Below are 16,143 nucleotides of genomic sequence, written 5' to 3'. Positions count from 1 at the left end.
GTAACTTAACAAACTTAAACACATTAAATCATCATATGCATCTGTGTCATCCCTCGGGTATTCTTTCTATTTTTTATTACCGTGACTTTATGCAGGAGGGCATGCACTTTCATAATCATCTTCTCTCCTCGGGTATCTACTTACAAATTCACGAACACAATCCATACTTGGTGGCTGCGCACTTATACATGACATAATTGTGTAAGAAGAGCCGAATCCACGTTCTTGCAACGTAATTAATAGATACAAGATATCAATTTAGTTACATTCATTCTTATGCTAATTTGGTATCAAAAAAGAAGAATTGAAAAGAAAACTATTTACCGCCAGCTGTTGATTCAACTATGTGAGAAACTTACTTGACGTTAATGGAAAAACCTAATTGCTGCCAGCATTGTTAGATCTTTCTACCATTATTTGATATACTTTCGCCTACTCCAAAATACATGGAGATATACTCTAACAGTACTATATGTGGGATGACTTCGTGTTTTCTAGTTCAATCTTGATTCTATGAATTGTTGCCAGATTCATTCTTTTGGCAAGCTATAAGTAAAGGTTAATTATAACGATGAGACAAATGTTATGCTTCTTCATAGATTATCAACCTATTAATTTTAACAACAAAATAAACTGGTAAATTGAATGTTTGTGTGGGAACCCTTTGCTTTTGATGATTTCTTCATCTTTTTTTAAATCTATTTTGACCAAAAGAAATAGTTAAATTATAAAAATTAGCATAAATTGTCTTCAGAAATGTAGCCAACCAGCACAACTTGTCTCCAAAACCGGGAACAACTATCACAAGTTGTTTCCAATACTGAAGGAAACTAGTACAGTTTGTTTTCAAACCTGGAGCCAAAGCACAAATTGTGCTCCATATATAACCACCTGCTACTTCTCTTACACCTAGACCATTCAAGAAAGACATCCACAAGTTCAACAATACTACTTATTCAACAGAGTAAATGAATTAAGATCAATAAATGAAACAAAATCATTAAGAAGTTGAACAAAAACAAGTAAACCAGTAAATCTTTTTTTTAACTTTTATAATTTCTTAACACCAAGGGAAGCCGTTGATTTCTTAACACCAACAGAAGCACCTGATTTTGTTGTTTACTATTGCATGCATGCAACATTAAATCAAATAAAATTAGCATGAATTAACACAAATCAATAACAGTATGAAAAAACTACATCTATTTGAAATATACATCAATATCGATAGATCAAACAGATTTTTGAAGATAAATCATGTACCGAACCCTAAAAATCGAATTCAAATGAAACATAAGCTGAATTGAGATACGATATCATTGTTTACCTTTGATTTAATCTTCAAAATGTTGTTGTTGAAGCTCCACAGTAACCCAATTTTGGAAAATCGATTCCCTAATACCTAATTTTCTCGTTGTTCTTTTTTATGTGTTTTTCAGTCAGATTTGATCTTGTAGATCATGTAAAAATAATAATATCCTGTTTTTTTTTGGTGTTTATTTTAATTGATTTCATTTGTTTTTGGATCTGATTTGGTTTTTTGGGAAAGAAAGTGAGAGAGAGAAAATGAGATGGAGAGAAACAGAAAAATAAAATGAAAATGGATGACATATTTAGCGGTAAGTAACAGCTACCGTGGTTTTTATAAAAGGATAATTTTGTAATCTTGTGTTTCAGGTTTCTAGCTTACTATAAGCTTGGGTATATTTTAAGTTAGAAAGAGTATTTTTCAATGGGTCTTATACTAAGGGTTTATAGATAATGTTCCCTTTGTGATACCCCTCAACTTTAATGCCAAAACTTAAACTCACACTCTTCCATCAATCATCGTCGTCACCACAACTCAACTACTTCATCATCAACTACTGGATATAAATACCATTGATCACTGAGACACCATCAAACACAACAAAATCACTAAATTCATTAATCAATCACAACTTCATCAAATCATTTATCATCTATCAACTACCATGATAATGACAGATCCATGACTTTTATATTTCGGGGTCAGACAATACTTGTTCCAATATTTACAGAAAAAAAGTTTCCAAAGCAAATATAAATTACAGTACGATAATACAAAATCATACATTAATATACAGCTTGTCATTTTGCAAAAATAATATTGGGACATTGTAGATGGTGAAATTTGGATAAGGGAAAAAAATGTCATTTAAACCCTATAGACAGAGTTCAACTCTCACGGGAGAGATTAAGCCCTTAGTCCTCAAGGCACTCATAGCCATGATTTCGAGTATAAGTCCCCGAGAGACACTCCTAGTCGTGATGTCGTGAATCCTAGCGCACATCCTCGACGAGATACTGCTGGTCATGTAGGTTATGTCGAGCGTAAAACGTCTCCAGTAGACTTATGAACCAGAACAACCACAATTCCAGCATGTCTTCGCGAGACGCGGCTGATTGTGATTCCATGATTACTATTATACATCCTCGACGAGATACTACTGACCATGTAGGCTATGTAGATGCGTAAAAACGTCCCCCATGGACTTATGACCCAAAGTGGAGATATTCATGTCTCCTGTAAGCAAGGATCATCTTATTTGAGATCAAGAAATGATTCCTAGTACATCATCGCGAGATACACTATCCATGTCTACTCTAGGATCCTACTCGACTTACTGAGGTTTCCGAATAATTCCTAGGATATCCCCGCGAGATACACTGGTTATTCTTCATCTATGCCCTTTCGATAGATTTCTAGAACATCCTTCTGAGATACACAGGTCATCTTGGGCTCATAAATACATGCACAATTGATTCCTAGCACATCTCTGCAAGATACGCTGGTCAAATAAAAGTGAGAAAAAGTCTCGCGGTGATATTAGTCGGGCGTACAAATCGTTTTCTCTGCTTCCCTCCCTAAGACCAGCTCTAAATCTCTTCCATGTGACTGAAACAACCTTTGTACGACCAAACGTGCGTAGTTACTGTTCGTGTTCAACCTCCCATAACACTTTTTCAGAAACTCTAGAATCCCACTTCTAACCTCTCTCAGATTTTAGGTAACTACATTTTGCAGACCACTGTGAGAGGTTGTCCACTCAGTCACAGTTCCAAATCAATCTCAAATCACAGTTATCAATCTTAATCATGGTTACCACCAGCGGAAAGGAAGTCGAGACTTCAAAGAAGCACAATGTTAATTCCAGCAATGTTGGGACTAACACAAATATTGAGCGTCCTAATGTTGTCACTGAATGCCCTAATGTTAGTACTGAACGCCCTACTGTCGTTTTTAAGCGTATTAATATTGGTACTGAACGTCCTAATATTGGCACTGAATGCCCTAATGTTAAATATTGATAGTTGAACCAATATTCCCAGCATGCGCAAATATTGCTCGTTTGAGCAAATACTGCTCGTTTCATGAATTACTGGGTGCAGGACAAAACAAAATATTTATTTTAAATACTGGCATCTAGACCGAGAATAATAAATAAAAATGTTGATTGCTGGATCAACATAAAATTAGTGTTTAAACTTGTTCAGAATTATGCTTTGAAGAGCATCTGATTCAAAACCCTAATTTTTGATCGATTGTTGATCAATTGGTAATTTAGTAAGAATCAACCAATAAGTAAGAGAGGGTGATGGTATTTTTACAATGTTGTTGTAGAATGTAGGTTCGTTAAAGACTTGTGAAAGCGTATTTTTTAGACTTAAATTTTTACAAATGAAAATAACAAACTCAAAATAAAAAGTGTCGTTAAAATTATGGAAAGACTAGGGCTAGGATTCCACCACTAGTCGATATTATTGATTTAATAAAACAATAATATGCAACTCAAAAATCAAATTGATTCTAATAGTATTGCCTAGACATGTAGATTTCAAAAGAATAGATGTTAATCCAAGCATAGAATATCAAAACCCTAAAGCAAGCATATCCTATCAAGAGAAAATACACCAAACTAATCAAAATCATAAAATCAATTTTTATTTCCATGCAAAAATCATAATAGAGTTGTTAAATTAATTCAAAGTAGAAATGTATCGCTTTTATCGAAACAACGGCTTCATCCATTTCCCTAAGGATTGGGTTTAGCTCCACATGTTGGAAAATCTCTCAAAAGAATCCATTGATGCTCACAAGTGTTTTACGATTGATGAAAAAGAGAAAAAATGATGAAAATCGGGTGTTTAGAACGTTTATAATTGTTGCAAAACACTGTTATAAATAACGATAAAAAAATAGGGGCATTGTAACTGTAGCCATACGACCCCGCGTACACTTTCGTTGACACCGTTGAAGAACAACGGTTTTTGGTTGTCTGTTCTTCGTGTTCTTCATCTTCCACAACAGCAGAAAAATATTCTCTGCAACTCGATTTTCTCGATTCTTTGATGCTCCTAACTTCTCCCAAAACTCTCCAAACTCTCGACAGCCACCCAGTGAGACCCCAACAACCTATTTATATTGAACATCACCAAGAAATATGGCTCATCAACTCCCAATAATCCTCCATTACTCTATTAAAGAAAATATTTTATTTCCTTTTTCATGCATCTGCAGCTATATAATTCGTTCAAAATATCCTTGTTTAAATGTTGCACGCTTCTTCAGTAACCCAACTCGATCCAGACACGTGAGTACACGTCTAAATTCAAAGTCATCCCGTGAATATCTCTTCCGGCGTACGTGTTGCCCTGTTTTCTCCTCGCGAGTTATCTAGTGAATTTTAACCGAAACAATCAACCACACCACGCCTGTTACGCTCAATCAAGTCATCGCAGCAATTTTCATCCATTGAATCTCCTTCTACATCGCCCAAAAATCAAACCCAAAATATGCATGCATGCTGCACATTTTTCCCGCCAAAATGCAGATTTGAAATGTTGAAGATGAGTGCCCCTTAACCACTACTGAAGTACGAATAGCAGGTGTCCAACTAAGGTGCCCCTTATCCAAAAGTGAGAGTCTGAATAACAAGTGTCCTCTGGGTGCTTTAGACAACTTTTCGAGCCGATTTTTCCAAAAATATTTATTGCCTAAAAATACCTACAAACACATAAAACACTATAATAAGTACAAAAATGGATACTAACAATATACACAATAGAGATGAAAATAGACATATAAATGTGTCTATCAAATACCCCCAAATTATTTGCTAGTCCCGAGCAAATTGAAACTACAAAATAAAATCCCAACTCACTGTCACAGGCATCGCGATTGCACTTAGCGTGTGCAACAAGCCTTTGAACCTATAGGTGGCTTTAGTGGCCTAGTTATAGTGTCGGGAGGGTTTACGATAGGTGTACCCATAAAACCTTTATTCCAGACCATATCTATCTACGCAGAACCTTGAAAGGCACTAAACAATCTCCTTGGTTGGCATACAGTCATTGACTATAGGAGGAAGAAACTTGATGTGAAATTCCAATTGATGTACATGAGTTTGCACTCAAGCATACTAAAATTCATATATAAGTGACAGAGATCTACTCAGATAGTCGCACTATGGATATCATATCCGGAGTCAAACAAATCACATGAAGAGATCAAGAAGATGGATATAGAGAAAAACGTAGATGGTTTAAAGGTGAAAGGTGTTTCTCATATCGGTTTGAAGGCCTCTGCCAAGATGAACCTATCCTAATGGACTGAGATACCGGTCTGACTAATATCAACACAACTTGCATATACAAGGGGACCAGTGGTCGATAATCAAACCCTAGGCCAACAAAATTGGCACATACAAGGGAACCATCGGTCGACTTTATTGAATTTATTCCGGTTGGTCTGATGGTATGGTCTCAAAAATTTTTTTGGAGTATCTCAATCAATCTATTTCACCCTAGCAATGGTAACAACTTGAATCGTGTGCCCCACCAAATTACTTAAAAGAAAAGAAAAATAAAAACAAAAAGTGAAATGGACTCAACGAGATATGAAAACTACCATGTTATTTCTAACACCTGATCTTTGTGCTGTTATGAATAGACTCTATAAATGTTTTCATCTAGTCAGATTGGTTCCTTAACTCCTACAACCAAGATGCTTCCATCCACTTAGATTGGTTAGCCAACCTTAATAAACATAAATTTCTAGGATCTGGAGTTTATTTATTTCAACTAAAAGCTAACAAAAAGTTTCTTCCCCACCCCCAAACTTAAATCTAATATTGTCCTCAATGTTCTAAAGATGAAATTTAAAAAATGAACAAGGAGAAACTGTTACCACTTGAAGTAAAAGAGTTATGGAAGGATGTTACCGTATCGCATAAACATGGGTTACCTCCCAAGAAGTGCTACATTTAAAGTATTCAGCCATACATCAAATACATCAAAAAGTATTGTCACCTTCCAAATTCGTATACCAATATCCGAAATAGTTGTGGGTCCTCAGAGCCAAATAGAGATGGCACAAATATAAGATTACCATCTTGGATTAGAAGAAAAAACAAAAGGAGTACAACCTTACCTAGGGCTTCTTTCAAGGCAACTAGATTTGTCTGGGATTTTCCTTTGGGCTCTATATGAGTGTCTAGAAATACAGGTTCAGCCAAATGACATGTCTCTAAGAGATGGATTTCCTCATGGAAAATATCTGGAGGATCGGGTAAAACATTTTGAAGAAACTCTAGTAATACCTTAGAGGCAAAAATCTCGAGTCCCAATTTAGGGATTTCAATTATGGATAGTTGACGATCACCAGAATCATCATTACCCCCAAACTTAGGGAGAACACAATCCTTAAATGGACCAAAATCTATGGGATGGATTTTAGGGTCCATAAAGTCAGCACAATGACTAGTTTCTTTTGGGGACTGGTCATCTAAATGAACAACATCATTATATAAAGGATTACACAGAAAATCTCTAGTATAGGCTCATCAACTTAGGTGTTCGTAACGGTTTCCTCCTCCAAATCACTGAATGGTTCATCAAATAAAGGATTATCAAACATCGTGTAGGCCAAAGGATCAGGAACTAAAGTGCTAATCATGTTCACCAATTCTAAATCATCTATCTCAGAGGACTTAATAACATTAAAGACGTTTAGCTTAGTAGTCATATTACCAAAAGATATGTTCATAAGTCCAGTTCTACAATTGATGACAGCATTAGATGTGGCTAAGGATGGGCAACCTAAAATTACCGGTATTTGAGCACTTGGGTCCTGCACATGCTAGGTATCTAGAACAACAAAATACACTGGGTATATAAACCTACCAACCTCAATAAGAACATATTCTATGACACCTCGAAGGACTTTAACAGACCTATCAGCTAATCGAAGTGTCATTTTGGTTAGTTTCAACTTACCAAGACCTAGATGGGTATACACATGGTATGGAAATAAGTTAACACTAGCTCCTAAGTCAAGTAATTCCTTATCAACTACATGATTACCAATAACACAAGATACGGTGGGGCATCCAGGGTCCTTATACTTAGGGGGTGTTTGGTTCAGCATAATTGAACTTACTTGACCAACTAAAAAGGATTTATTATGGACATTAAGCTTACGCTTTCTTGTACAAAGATCTTTAAGGAACTTGGCATAAGCATGCATCTGCCTAATTTCTTCTAATAGCGGGATATTAATGTTTACCTGCTTAAATATTTCCATTATCTCGTTGAAAGTGGACTCTTTCTTAGTTGGGGCTAACAACTGTAGATATGAGGATCTAGGCACAAAGGTAGTCCTATCAGGAATTTCTTGGAAATCCTTAGAGATTGTTTTAGTTTCCTCAGCTACGGATTCCTCTTGGGAAGTAGAAGGTGGAACTATAGTATGTCCACTAGGCATGGCTACCTTATTGTCTACCGATTTACCGCTCCTAAGGGTTGTTATCGAATTCATATGATTTGATGATTTCTCACCATCTAAAGATATTTGATAAACTCCTCTAGGATTGGTTGTGGTTGACTTGGGAAACTTCCATTATCTCTCTCACTTAGAGTCTTAGCTATTTGACTTACTTTAAGTTCTAACTTAGTAAGAGTCTGGGTGGTAGTTTGAAAATTATGTTCGGTTTCCTGTTGAAAACTAACCTGGCTCTTTACTAACATTTCATGTCTTTGTGCTAACATATCCTGGCTCTTTCTTAATATACTAAGAGATTCCTCTAAGCTAGTCATTCTATTTTCAGGAGGATTCTGAAAATGGGTTGGACTTGAAGAATTATTTGTATAATCAAATCATGGTGGAGCTTGAGAATTACTAGACTGACCTTGAATTTGTCCCTTAGACCAAGAGAAATTAGGATGGTTTCTCCAACCAGGTTTATAGGTCTCCGAGTATGGATCAAACTTCTGACGGTTTTCAAATCTAGTATTGTTATAGACAGCATGGTCTTGCTCTTCACTAACCCTACCTTCCCAAAACGAGTTATTGGGTTCTATTCCACAACTAGAGACTTGAGAGGCTCTAATCCTGTCATCAGGTTCAACAAAATACCTATGTTTAGAGTTATTCAATTCCAAAGCTTCTAACCTTCTAAACAAAGCAGTAAGCTTAGCATCTGACCCAAGCTTGTATCTACCACATTGGTGCTACTTCTATTGACCAAGAGTCTTTTAGGGGGTTCATCATAAGACTCTCACTGTTGGAATTTTTCAGCGACAACTTCTAAGAAGGAAAACGCGTCGTCAACATTTTTACTAGTGAACTCCCCAGCGCACAAAGGCTCGACCATGGATTTGGTCGAATAGTCTAAACCATCATAAAGAATCTCAACTAGTTTCATTTTCTTAAACCTATGGTGAGGAAATTGGGATAGGAGATCATTGAATCTCTCTAAAAACTTATAAAGAGATTCTCCCTCTTGTTGAACACTAGCACTAATTTTCTTCCTAACAGTTGCAGTTTTATGCTTAGGGTAGAATTTAAAACAGAATGCAGCAGTAAGTTTCTGCCATGTTTTCATGGATTCAGATGGTAGGTTGTTCAGCCAGGTTTTGGCTTTATCCCTCAAGGTAAAGGGGAACATCCTAAGTTTCAAAACTTCATCACTAAGGTCTTTAATCTTAATTGTTCCACAAATTTCTTCAAAGTCCCTAACGTAAAAGTAAGGGTTTTCATCATCTTTTCCTAAGAATATAGGGATCATCTGAAGAATACCAGGTTTTAACTCATAATTAGCCGTAGAGGCTGGCAACCTAATGCATGATGGTTGGTTGTTCCTAGTTGGGTACATGTACTCCTTCAAAGTTGTCATTGTTGGCACAGTAAAAATCCTAGGGGTGAATTTCTCACTAAGACTTAAATTCTCAAAACTGAAGTTTCGAAAAATAGGGCTCTCCAAAGAAGAGTCTTCGAGCTCCCCGTTTACAAAACAAGAACCTCTAGGCTCGTTACTAATACAATGGCCAAAAGTATCTCTTTTGCAAGCACGCTCACTAATGGACTCGAGCGATTTCTGCATACACAAACAAAAAATTAAAAATAAAAATCCTAAGGAATGGAGGTTCTAAGCAAACACACAGCAGGCTGACTCCACCAAAGAAAACCTAAATATTTCTAGCAAACAACAAGCATGATGGCTCCACTTAGATTGTTTCTAGACCATCTTCTAATCTTTCGAAAGGGAATTCGTTACTATCTAAGCAAACCTCTCTAGAATGATCTGAATAAAGTAAGTCGAAGATAAGTAGGGGAAGCTAAGAGGAGCTTTGATACCCCCACCTCTTTGGCAACATTTCTCGTTAGGGCGACTCTAATCGACTCACAGTAATCTTCCTGAACTTTGAAGTATTCTTAAAAGAGCAACTAATATTTTCGAATGACTTTCATATTAAGCTCGTTACCCTATAGGTCTCATTCTAGTCAATATTTTAAGCTTGGGTTCGCGTTTGGTATTGTTTTCCTAAGGCAAGAAAGAAGAGAATGGTGATGAAATCCGAACCCTTATCTTGTATGTGCAGTCCTTGCCTTTACTAGGAAATAAAAATCCGTATTCAGTCCTCAACATATATTCACCTTAAGGCAGAAAGTAAACCCGCTGACAGGGGGTTCACGGGTATTTCGAAAAACTCACCTCCCGTACCAGATGGGTGAAGAACCGCTGAAGTCGACTCGAGCCACGAATCCTATGTCATGTACAAACCCGAGGGGCCGAGACCATATCGTAATCGTCGTCCTTCCCTGCAAACAGTTTATATTTAGAACTGCCTTTCTGTAAGGTTTAAAAATAAAAGAATAATGTCCAGAGTCCCAAAGTCCAAAAAGAAAAGAAAAATTACAAAATAATAAATAAACCCTAATATAGTGTTTTTTTAACCAAAATAAAAATAAAATAAAACAAAATAATAAAAATCCTAAAAAAAATATGTCTTCTTTTCCGTTCTTTGGCTTTAATCTTTCGCTGTCTTTACGAACCAACAATTCTTCGGCTCAACTTTCTTTACGATTCCAAAACTTGTAGAGAAAAGATACAATCCAAAAATATAAAAAAGCAACAAAAAATAAATAAAAAAACACCTAAAAATAAATCTAAAAACTCTAGCCTAAAGACAAGTCCCCGGTAGCTGCGCCAAAAATAGATGGTATTATTACAATGTTGATGTAGAATGTAGGTTCGTTAAAGACTTGTGAAAGCAGATTTTATAGACTTAAGTTTTTATAAATGAAAATAAGAAACTCAAAATAAAAAGTGTCATGAAAAATATGGAAAGACTGGGGCTAGGATTCTACCATTGGTCGATATTAATGATTTAATAAAACAGTAATTATGCAACTCAACAATCAAATTGATTCTAATAGTATTGTCTAGACATGTAGATTTTCAAAATAATAGATGTTAATCCAAGAATAGAATATCAAAACCCTAAAGAAAGCATATCATGTCAAGAGAAAATACACCTAACTAATCAAAATCATATAATCAATTTTCAGTTTCATGCAAAAATCATAATAGAGTTGTTAAATTAATTAAAAGTAGAAATGTATCACTTTTACCGAAATAACGGCTTCATCTATTACCACAAGGATTGGGTTTAGCTCCTCATGTTGAAAAACCTCTCAAAATAATTCATTGATGCTCACAAGTGTTTTACAATTGATGAAAAGGAGAAAAAATGATGAAAATCGGGTGTTTGCAACGTTTATAATTGTTGCAAAACACTGTTACAAAGAATAATAAATATGCGTCATTGTAACTGTAACAATACGACCCCGCGTACATTGTCGTTGACACTGTTGAAGAACGACGATTTTTGGCTGTCTGTTCTTTGTATTCTTCGTCTTCCACATCGCAAAAAAATATTCTTTGCAACTCGACTTTCTCGATTCTTTGATGCTCCTAACTTCTCCCAAAACTCTCCAAACTCTCGACAACCACCCAGTAAGACACCAACAACCTATTTATATTGAACAACACCAAGAAATCTCGCTCATCAACTCCTAATAATCCTCATTTACTCGGTATTAAATAAAATATTTTATTTCCTTTTTCATGCATCTGCAGCTATATAATTCGTTGAAAATATCCTTGTTTAAATGTTGCACGCTTCTTCAGTAACCCAACTCGATCCAGACATGTGAGTACACGTCTAAATTCAAAGTAATCCCGTGAATATCTCTTCCGGCGTACGTGTTGCCCTGTTTTCTCCTCGCGAGTTATCTAGTGAATTTTAACCGAAACAATCAACCACACCACGCCTGTTACGCTCAATCAAGTCATCGCAGCAATTTTCATCCATTGAATCTCCTTCTACATCGCCCAAAAATCAAACCCAAAATATGCATGCATGCTGCACATTTTTCCCGCTAAAATGCAGATTTGAAATGTTGAAGATGAGTGCCCCTTAACCACTACTGAAGTGTGAATAGCAGGTGTCCAACTAAGGTGCCCCTTATCCAAAAGCGAGAGTCTGAATAACAAGTGTCCTCTGGGTGCTTTAGACAACTTTTTGATCCGATTTTTCCAAAAGTATTTATTGCCTAAAAATACCTACAAACACATAAAACACTATAATAAGTACAAAAATGGGTACTAACAATATACACAATAGAGATGAAAATAGACACATAAATGCGTCTATCAGAGGGACCGGCTACATGGGATGATGGGATGACCATGTAGCCCCCAGGTGTTCGAATGAGCAAGCACCAAATTAATTTTCAGTCCAGTTGGTGAAAGGATGATTAAATGCTAGTTTAATCATTTGTTAAAATAGTGATCGTCTGAGCATCAGGTAATAAAACTTAATTATGGATAGATGGGGGACCGACCAAAGGGGTATGAAACCGTCTCTGCTAGCCGTGGGACTAGATGATGGTCGATTGATCAAACTCCAAATTGTTTGGAAAGAGTTTGAACCCAATATGAATTGTAGAAGACAAATTAGGTCAAATCGTAAAGATGTGTGGGACCGGCTTCTTGCAAGCCAAAGGGACAACCCATGTTAACCAAGGTAGCATGCCCGTGTCACGATATTGCTTGTGGATCAATTCTGAGAGTCTTGATATTTTCAGGTGCGAGTTTGAGCAATATTTTGTATTTTCAGAAGAGTTTGATCTTGACTGAATTTCTCAATTTTGCTTGAACGAGCAAGTAGGACATTTATCGTGCGACCAACATTTTAATAATATTAAAATAATAATATTTTAAAACTTGCATGATAAGCCTAGTTGGTCATGTGATCATTTGACTTTTTGTCTTTTGATAGTTTGAGCAATATTGGTGAAATATGGAAAAAAAATAGGTTTTTTGCTCAAACAAGGGAGTTTTCATGAGATGAGAGAAGAGAAGAAATAATGATAAAATATGAAATTAGAGAGGTTGTGGGACCGGCCACGGCTAGGGCATTACCAGCCATCTGGTGGGCCCAATCCCCTGACACTCTTTCCTATTTTATATAATTTTCATCGTGTGAGGAAATATGGAGAAACTAAGAGTTTTGCTCGAATGAGGAAGTTTCCTCGAATGAAGGAGTTTCATGAGATTAGGAAAAAAAATAAAATAAGATAAAATTAAAATAAAGAGGCATGGGACCGGCCACGACGGCATGACCAGCCGTCCGGTGGGACCGGCACCTAGGCGCCTTTTTATTATTTTATTATTAATATTTTTCTTCCCTATTTTTCATAGGTTTCCTCGTTCATCCATATTTTTGAATTCTCATTCGTGCATTTGGGTGCTCATTCGTGCATTATTGTCAAATAAACTCGCTCCATTTTCTCGTGGCTTACTCGGTGGTGGACCATATGCCCATACGTTAAATATTTATTACCAACCCATGGAATTTTGCTGGAAAAAGTCATGAATTTAAGTAACGAAATATTATAAAGAACGTAGAAAATTTTCTAGGAGTTCAATTAATGAATCTTGCGACTATAAATAATTAATCGATGGCTCTATACTAGAAGACAAGTTGTCTAGGAGCATTATAATTATTCGAAAATCGAGGTATGAGTTAGTCGAAGTGTCATACTCATTTTGAATATTTATTTTGTAAAGTCATGGAACATTGTGACATCTTGAAGACATTATTGATCTATACTAGTGATTAATACATTTAGGAACCGCCCAATCATTTCGATTCTATACAGAAGTGAATACGGAAATTGCACAATTGATGAAATATTTCGTGGTCTCAGTTGAGAGACTGCATATTCATGCGTACTCTGTACACTCAATCAGAGATCATGAAATGAGGTTTGTACGCTCGGTCAGGGATCATGACATGAGGTTTGTACGCTCAGTCTGAATCCTAAATGTGTGTTCTGAAAAGTTTGTATGCTCAGTTAGAGACCATGACATGAGGTTTATGCACCCAGTCAGAAATATGAATTTCACATACGTGTCGAATCTAGGTCAGAAATATGCAAAATTATGATTTTACGATTTTAACCTTTGTCAAAAATCCACCATCAACAACTGGTATGCAAACTTGGTTTCCGGACCTGAATCATACCAATACAGTTTTGTACAATCAGTACGCATACTGTTATGTATCCTGATAGGTGCCAAATATTGCATTATTCTTTACCATTTTATTGGCACTTATCCCTTTTTGCATACCATAAATTCTCTTTTTGTAATGAATTTTGTATTTTACTCCCCTCAAGGATAAATATTTTATATTATTTAATTTTGTATTTTTAGGTTCTAAATAAAGACTGGATGAGTTTCGGAGCGAAAAGAGCAAAGAAACGACAAAGACTCCCGCAGGAAGGAAGCGAAGAATGATGTTTGTAAGAGCCGGATCAACTAGAAGTGGGATTGAAGAGGAAGAATTGTTCTTAAAGAAGATATGGGCTTGGCATACCCAAGTCCCAAAACCCTTAAAGAAGATATTGCATTGCATTGTCACTGTCATTCTTGCATATTAGCTTGCATTCTAGCTTGTGTCTCAACTGTTAGCTGCAGCATTGCTGTGCATTACTGCATCCTGTTTAATCACTGCTGAACTCTAAACTTCCCTGCTGAATTACCAGGTACCACTGGTGCATTGCTGGTGCTGTGGAGTTGAAACTGTGAAGCTGCTGGTGCTAGGAGCTGCTGCTGTTGCTATTGCTATTGCTGTTGCTGCCAAGGCCCTGCTGGGCTGTTCACAAGCCAAGAGAGCCAAAAAACAGAAGCTGGGTTTCCCTTGCATAAAAAATCTAAGCCTAAACCCATTAAGTAAACCCAGTTTGTGGGCTTGGTTTTAGACCATTCATCTTGGGCTTGTAATTAAATCTAAATAGTGGGCATGTTTTAAACACCCACCTGGGCTTGTAATTCAAAAAAGAATAACTTGTTAGCTGGGCTCAAGCCCATTGAACAGAGCCTTAGGCCTGTTTCCCTTACCTCCAAATTTCAAAAAAAAAAAAAAAACCAAAACCAACTAGGTCAAAACCCATTGGAATCATTTGCTAAAAACAAACCGCAGGGCCTGTTTTTCTAAGTACACAGTGGGCTTTGCTCCAATAGTGGGCCTGGAACTTCTTGAAAAATCCCCAGCTGGGCTTCGTCCAAAATAGTGGGCTTCGTCCCCAAAATTTCCAAACCCAACAGTGGGGTTTTTCTTCCAAATTTAAAACCAAATTTTGAAACCCAATTCAACCAAATTTTTAAAACCCAATTCAAAACCAAAAATACCCATCTTTGAAAACCAAATTTTTTTCCCAATTAAACCAAAACTTTGAAAAACCAAAATAACCCATTTGAAACCAAAAACCCAATTGGGCTTTGTCTTCAAAGTCTAAAACCAAATTAATTTTTCACCAAAAACAAAAGTTTTATAACCCATTAACAAACCAAACGCTGGGCTTCATCCCTTTTCATTAAAACCAAAATTTTGCTCTGATTTTAAAACCAAATTTCAAAAACCCATTTAAAACCAAATTTCAAAAACCCATTTAAAACCAAATTGTGGGCCTTGTTTTCTCTTTATTTGTGGGCTTGTTATGTATGTTATTTCATGATTAATGCTTTTATTGGGATATGATTGTAACCTTTAGAGACCAATCAAATCGACTAATTAGAGTCAATCCAATAGACACAATTGACATACCCACAACTTCTGAGGAAAACACACCGGACCAATCTGAGACAATGGGAGAACCCCGTACTCTCAAGGATTACATATACCCAACTAGGGCAAGCCAACCCTCCTGTATTGTTTTACCAGAAGCTACTGGCCGTTATGAGTTAAAATCTAGCACAATACAAATGCTTTCTGTATTTAGAGGGGTTGACAATGAAAACCCTTACCACCATGTGAGAGAATTCGAGGAGATTTGTGGAACTCTGCGTTTCACTCAAATGTCCGACGAAACCTTAAAGTTAAGGATATTTCCTTTCTCTCTGAAAGAAAAAGCCAAGGCCTAGCTGTATGCTTTACAGCCGCAATCCATCATGACATGGGACGACCTCGCAAAGGAGTTTTTCAAAAAATTCTTCCCAAATCACAAGACTGCGACAATTCGTCAAAGTCTAAATAGCTTTGTGCAACTAGAGGGTGAAACCTTAGATAGATACCTGGAGAGATTCAATGAATTATTGCTCAAATGTCCCCATCACGGTTTTGAAAAATGGAGACTTGTGCAAATTTTGTACGAGGGTCTAGATGTGTCCACCCGAACAACTGTAGAGTCAATGTGTAATGGCCTATTCGTAAAAAAAATCGTTGATGCGTCCTGGGACTTCTTGATTGAAGTAGCTGAAAAGACTCAACAGT

Source organism: Papaver somniferum, unplaced genomic scaffold, assembly GCF_003573695.1.
Source record: "Papaver somniferum cultivar HN1 unplaced genomic scaffold, ASM357369v1 unplaced-scaffold_190, whole genome shotgun sequence".
Lineage (NCBI taxonomy): Eukaryota > Viridiplantae > Streptophyta > Magnoliopsida > Ranunculales > Papaveraceae > Papaver > Papaver somniferum.
Note: the sequence above shows the minus strand (reverse complement) of the source record.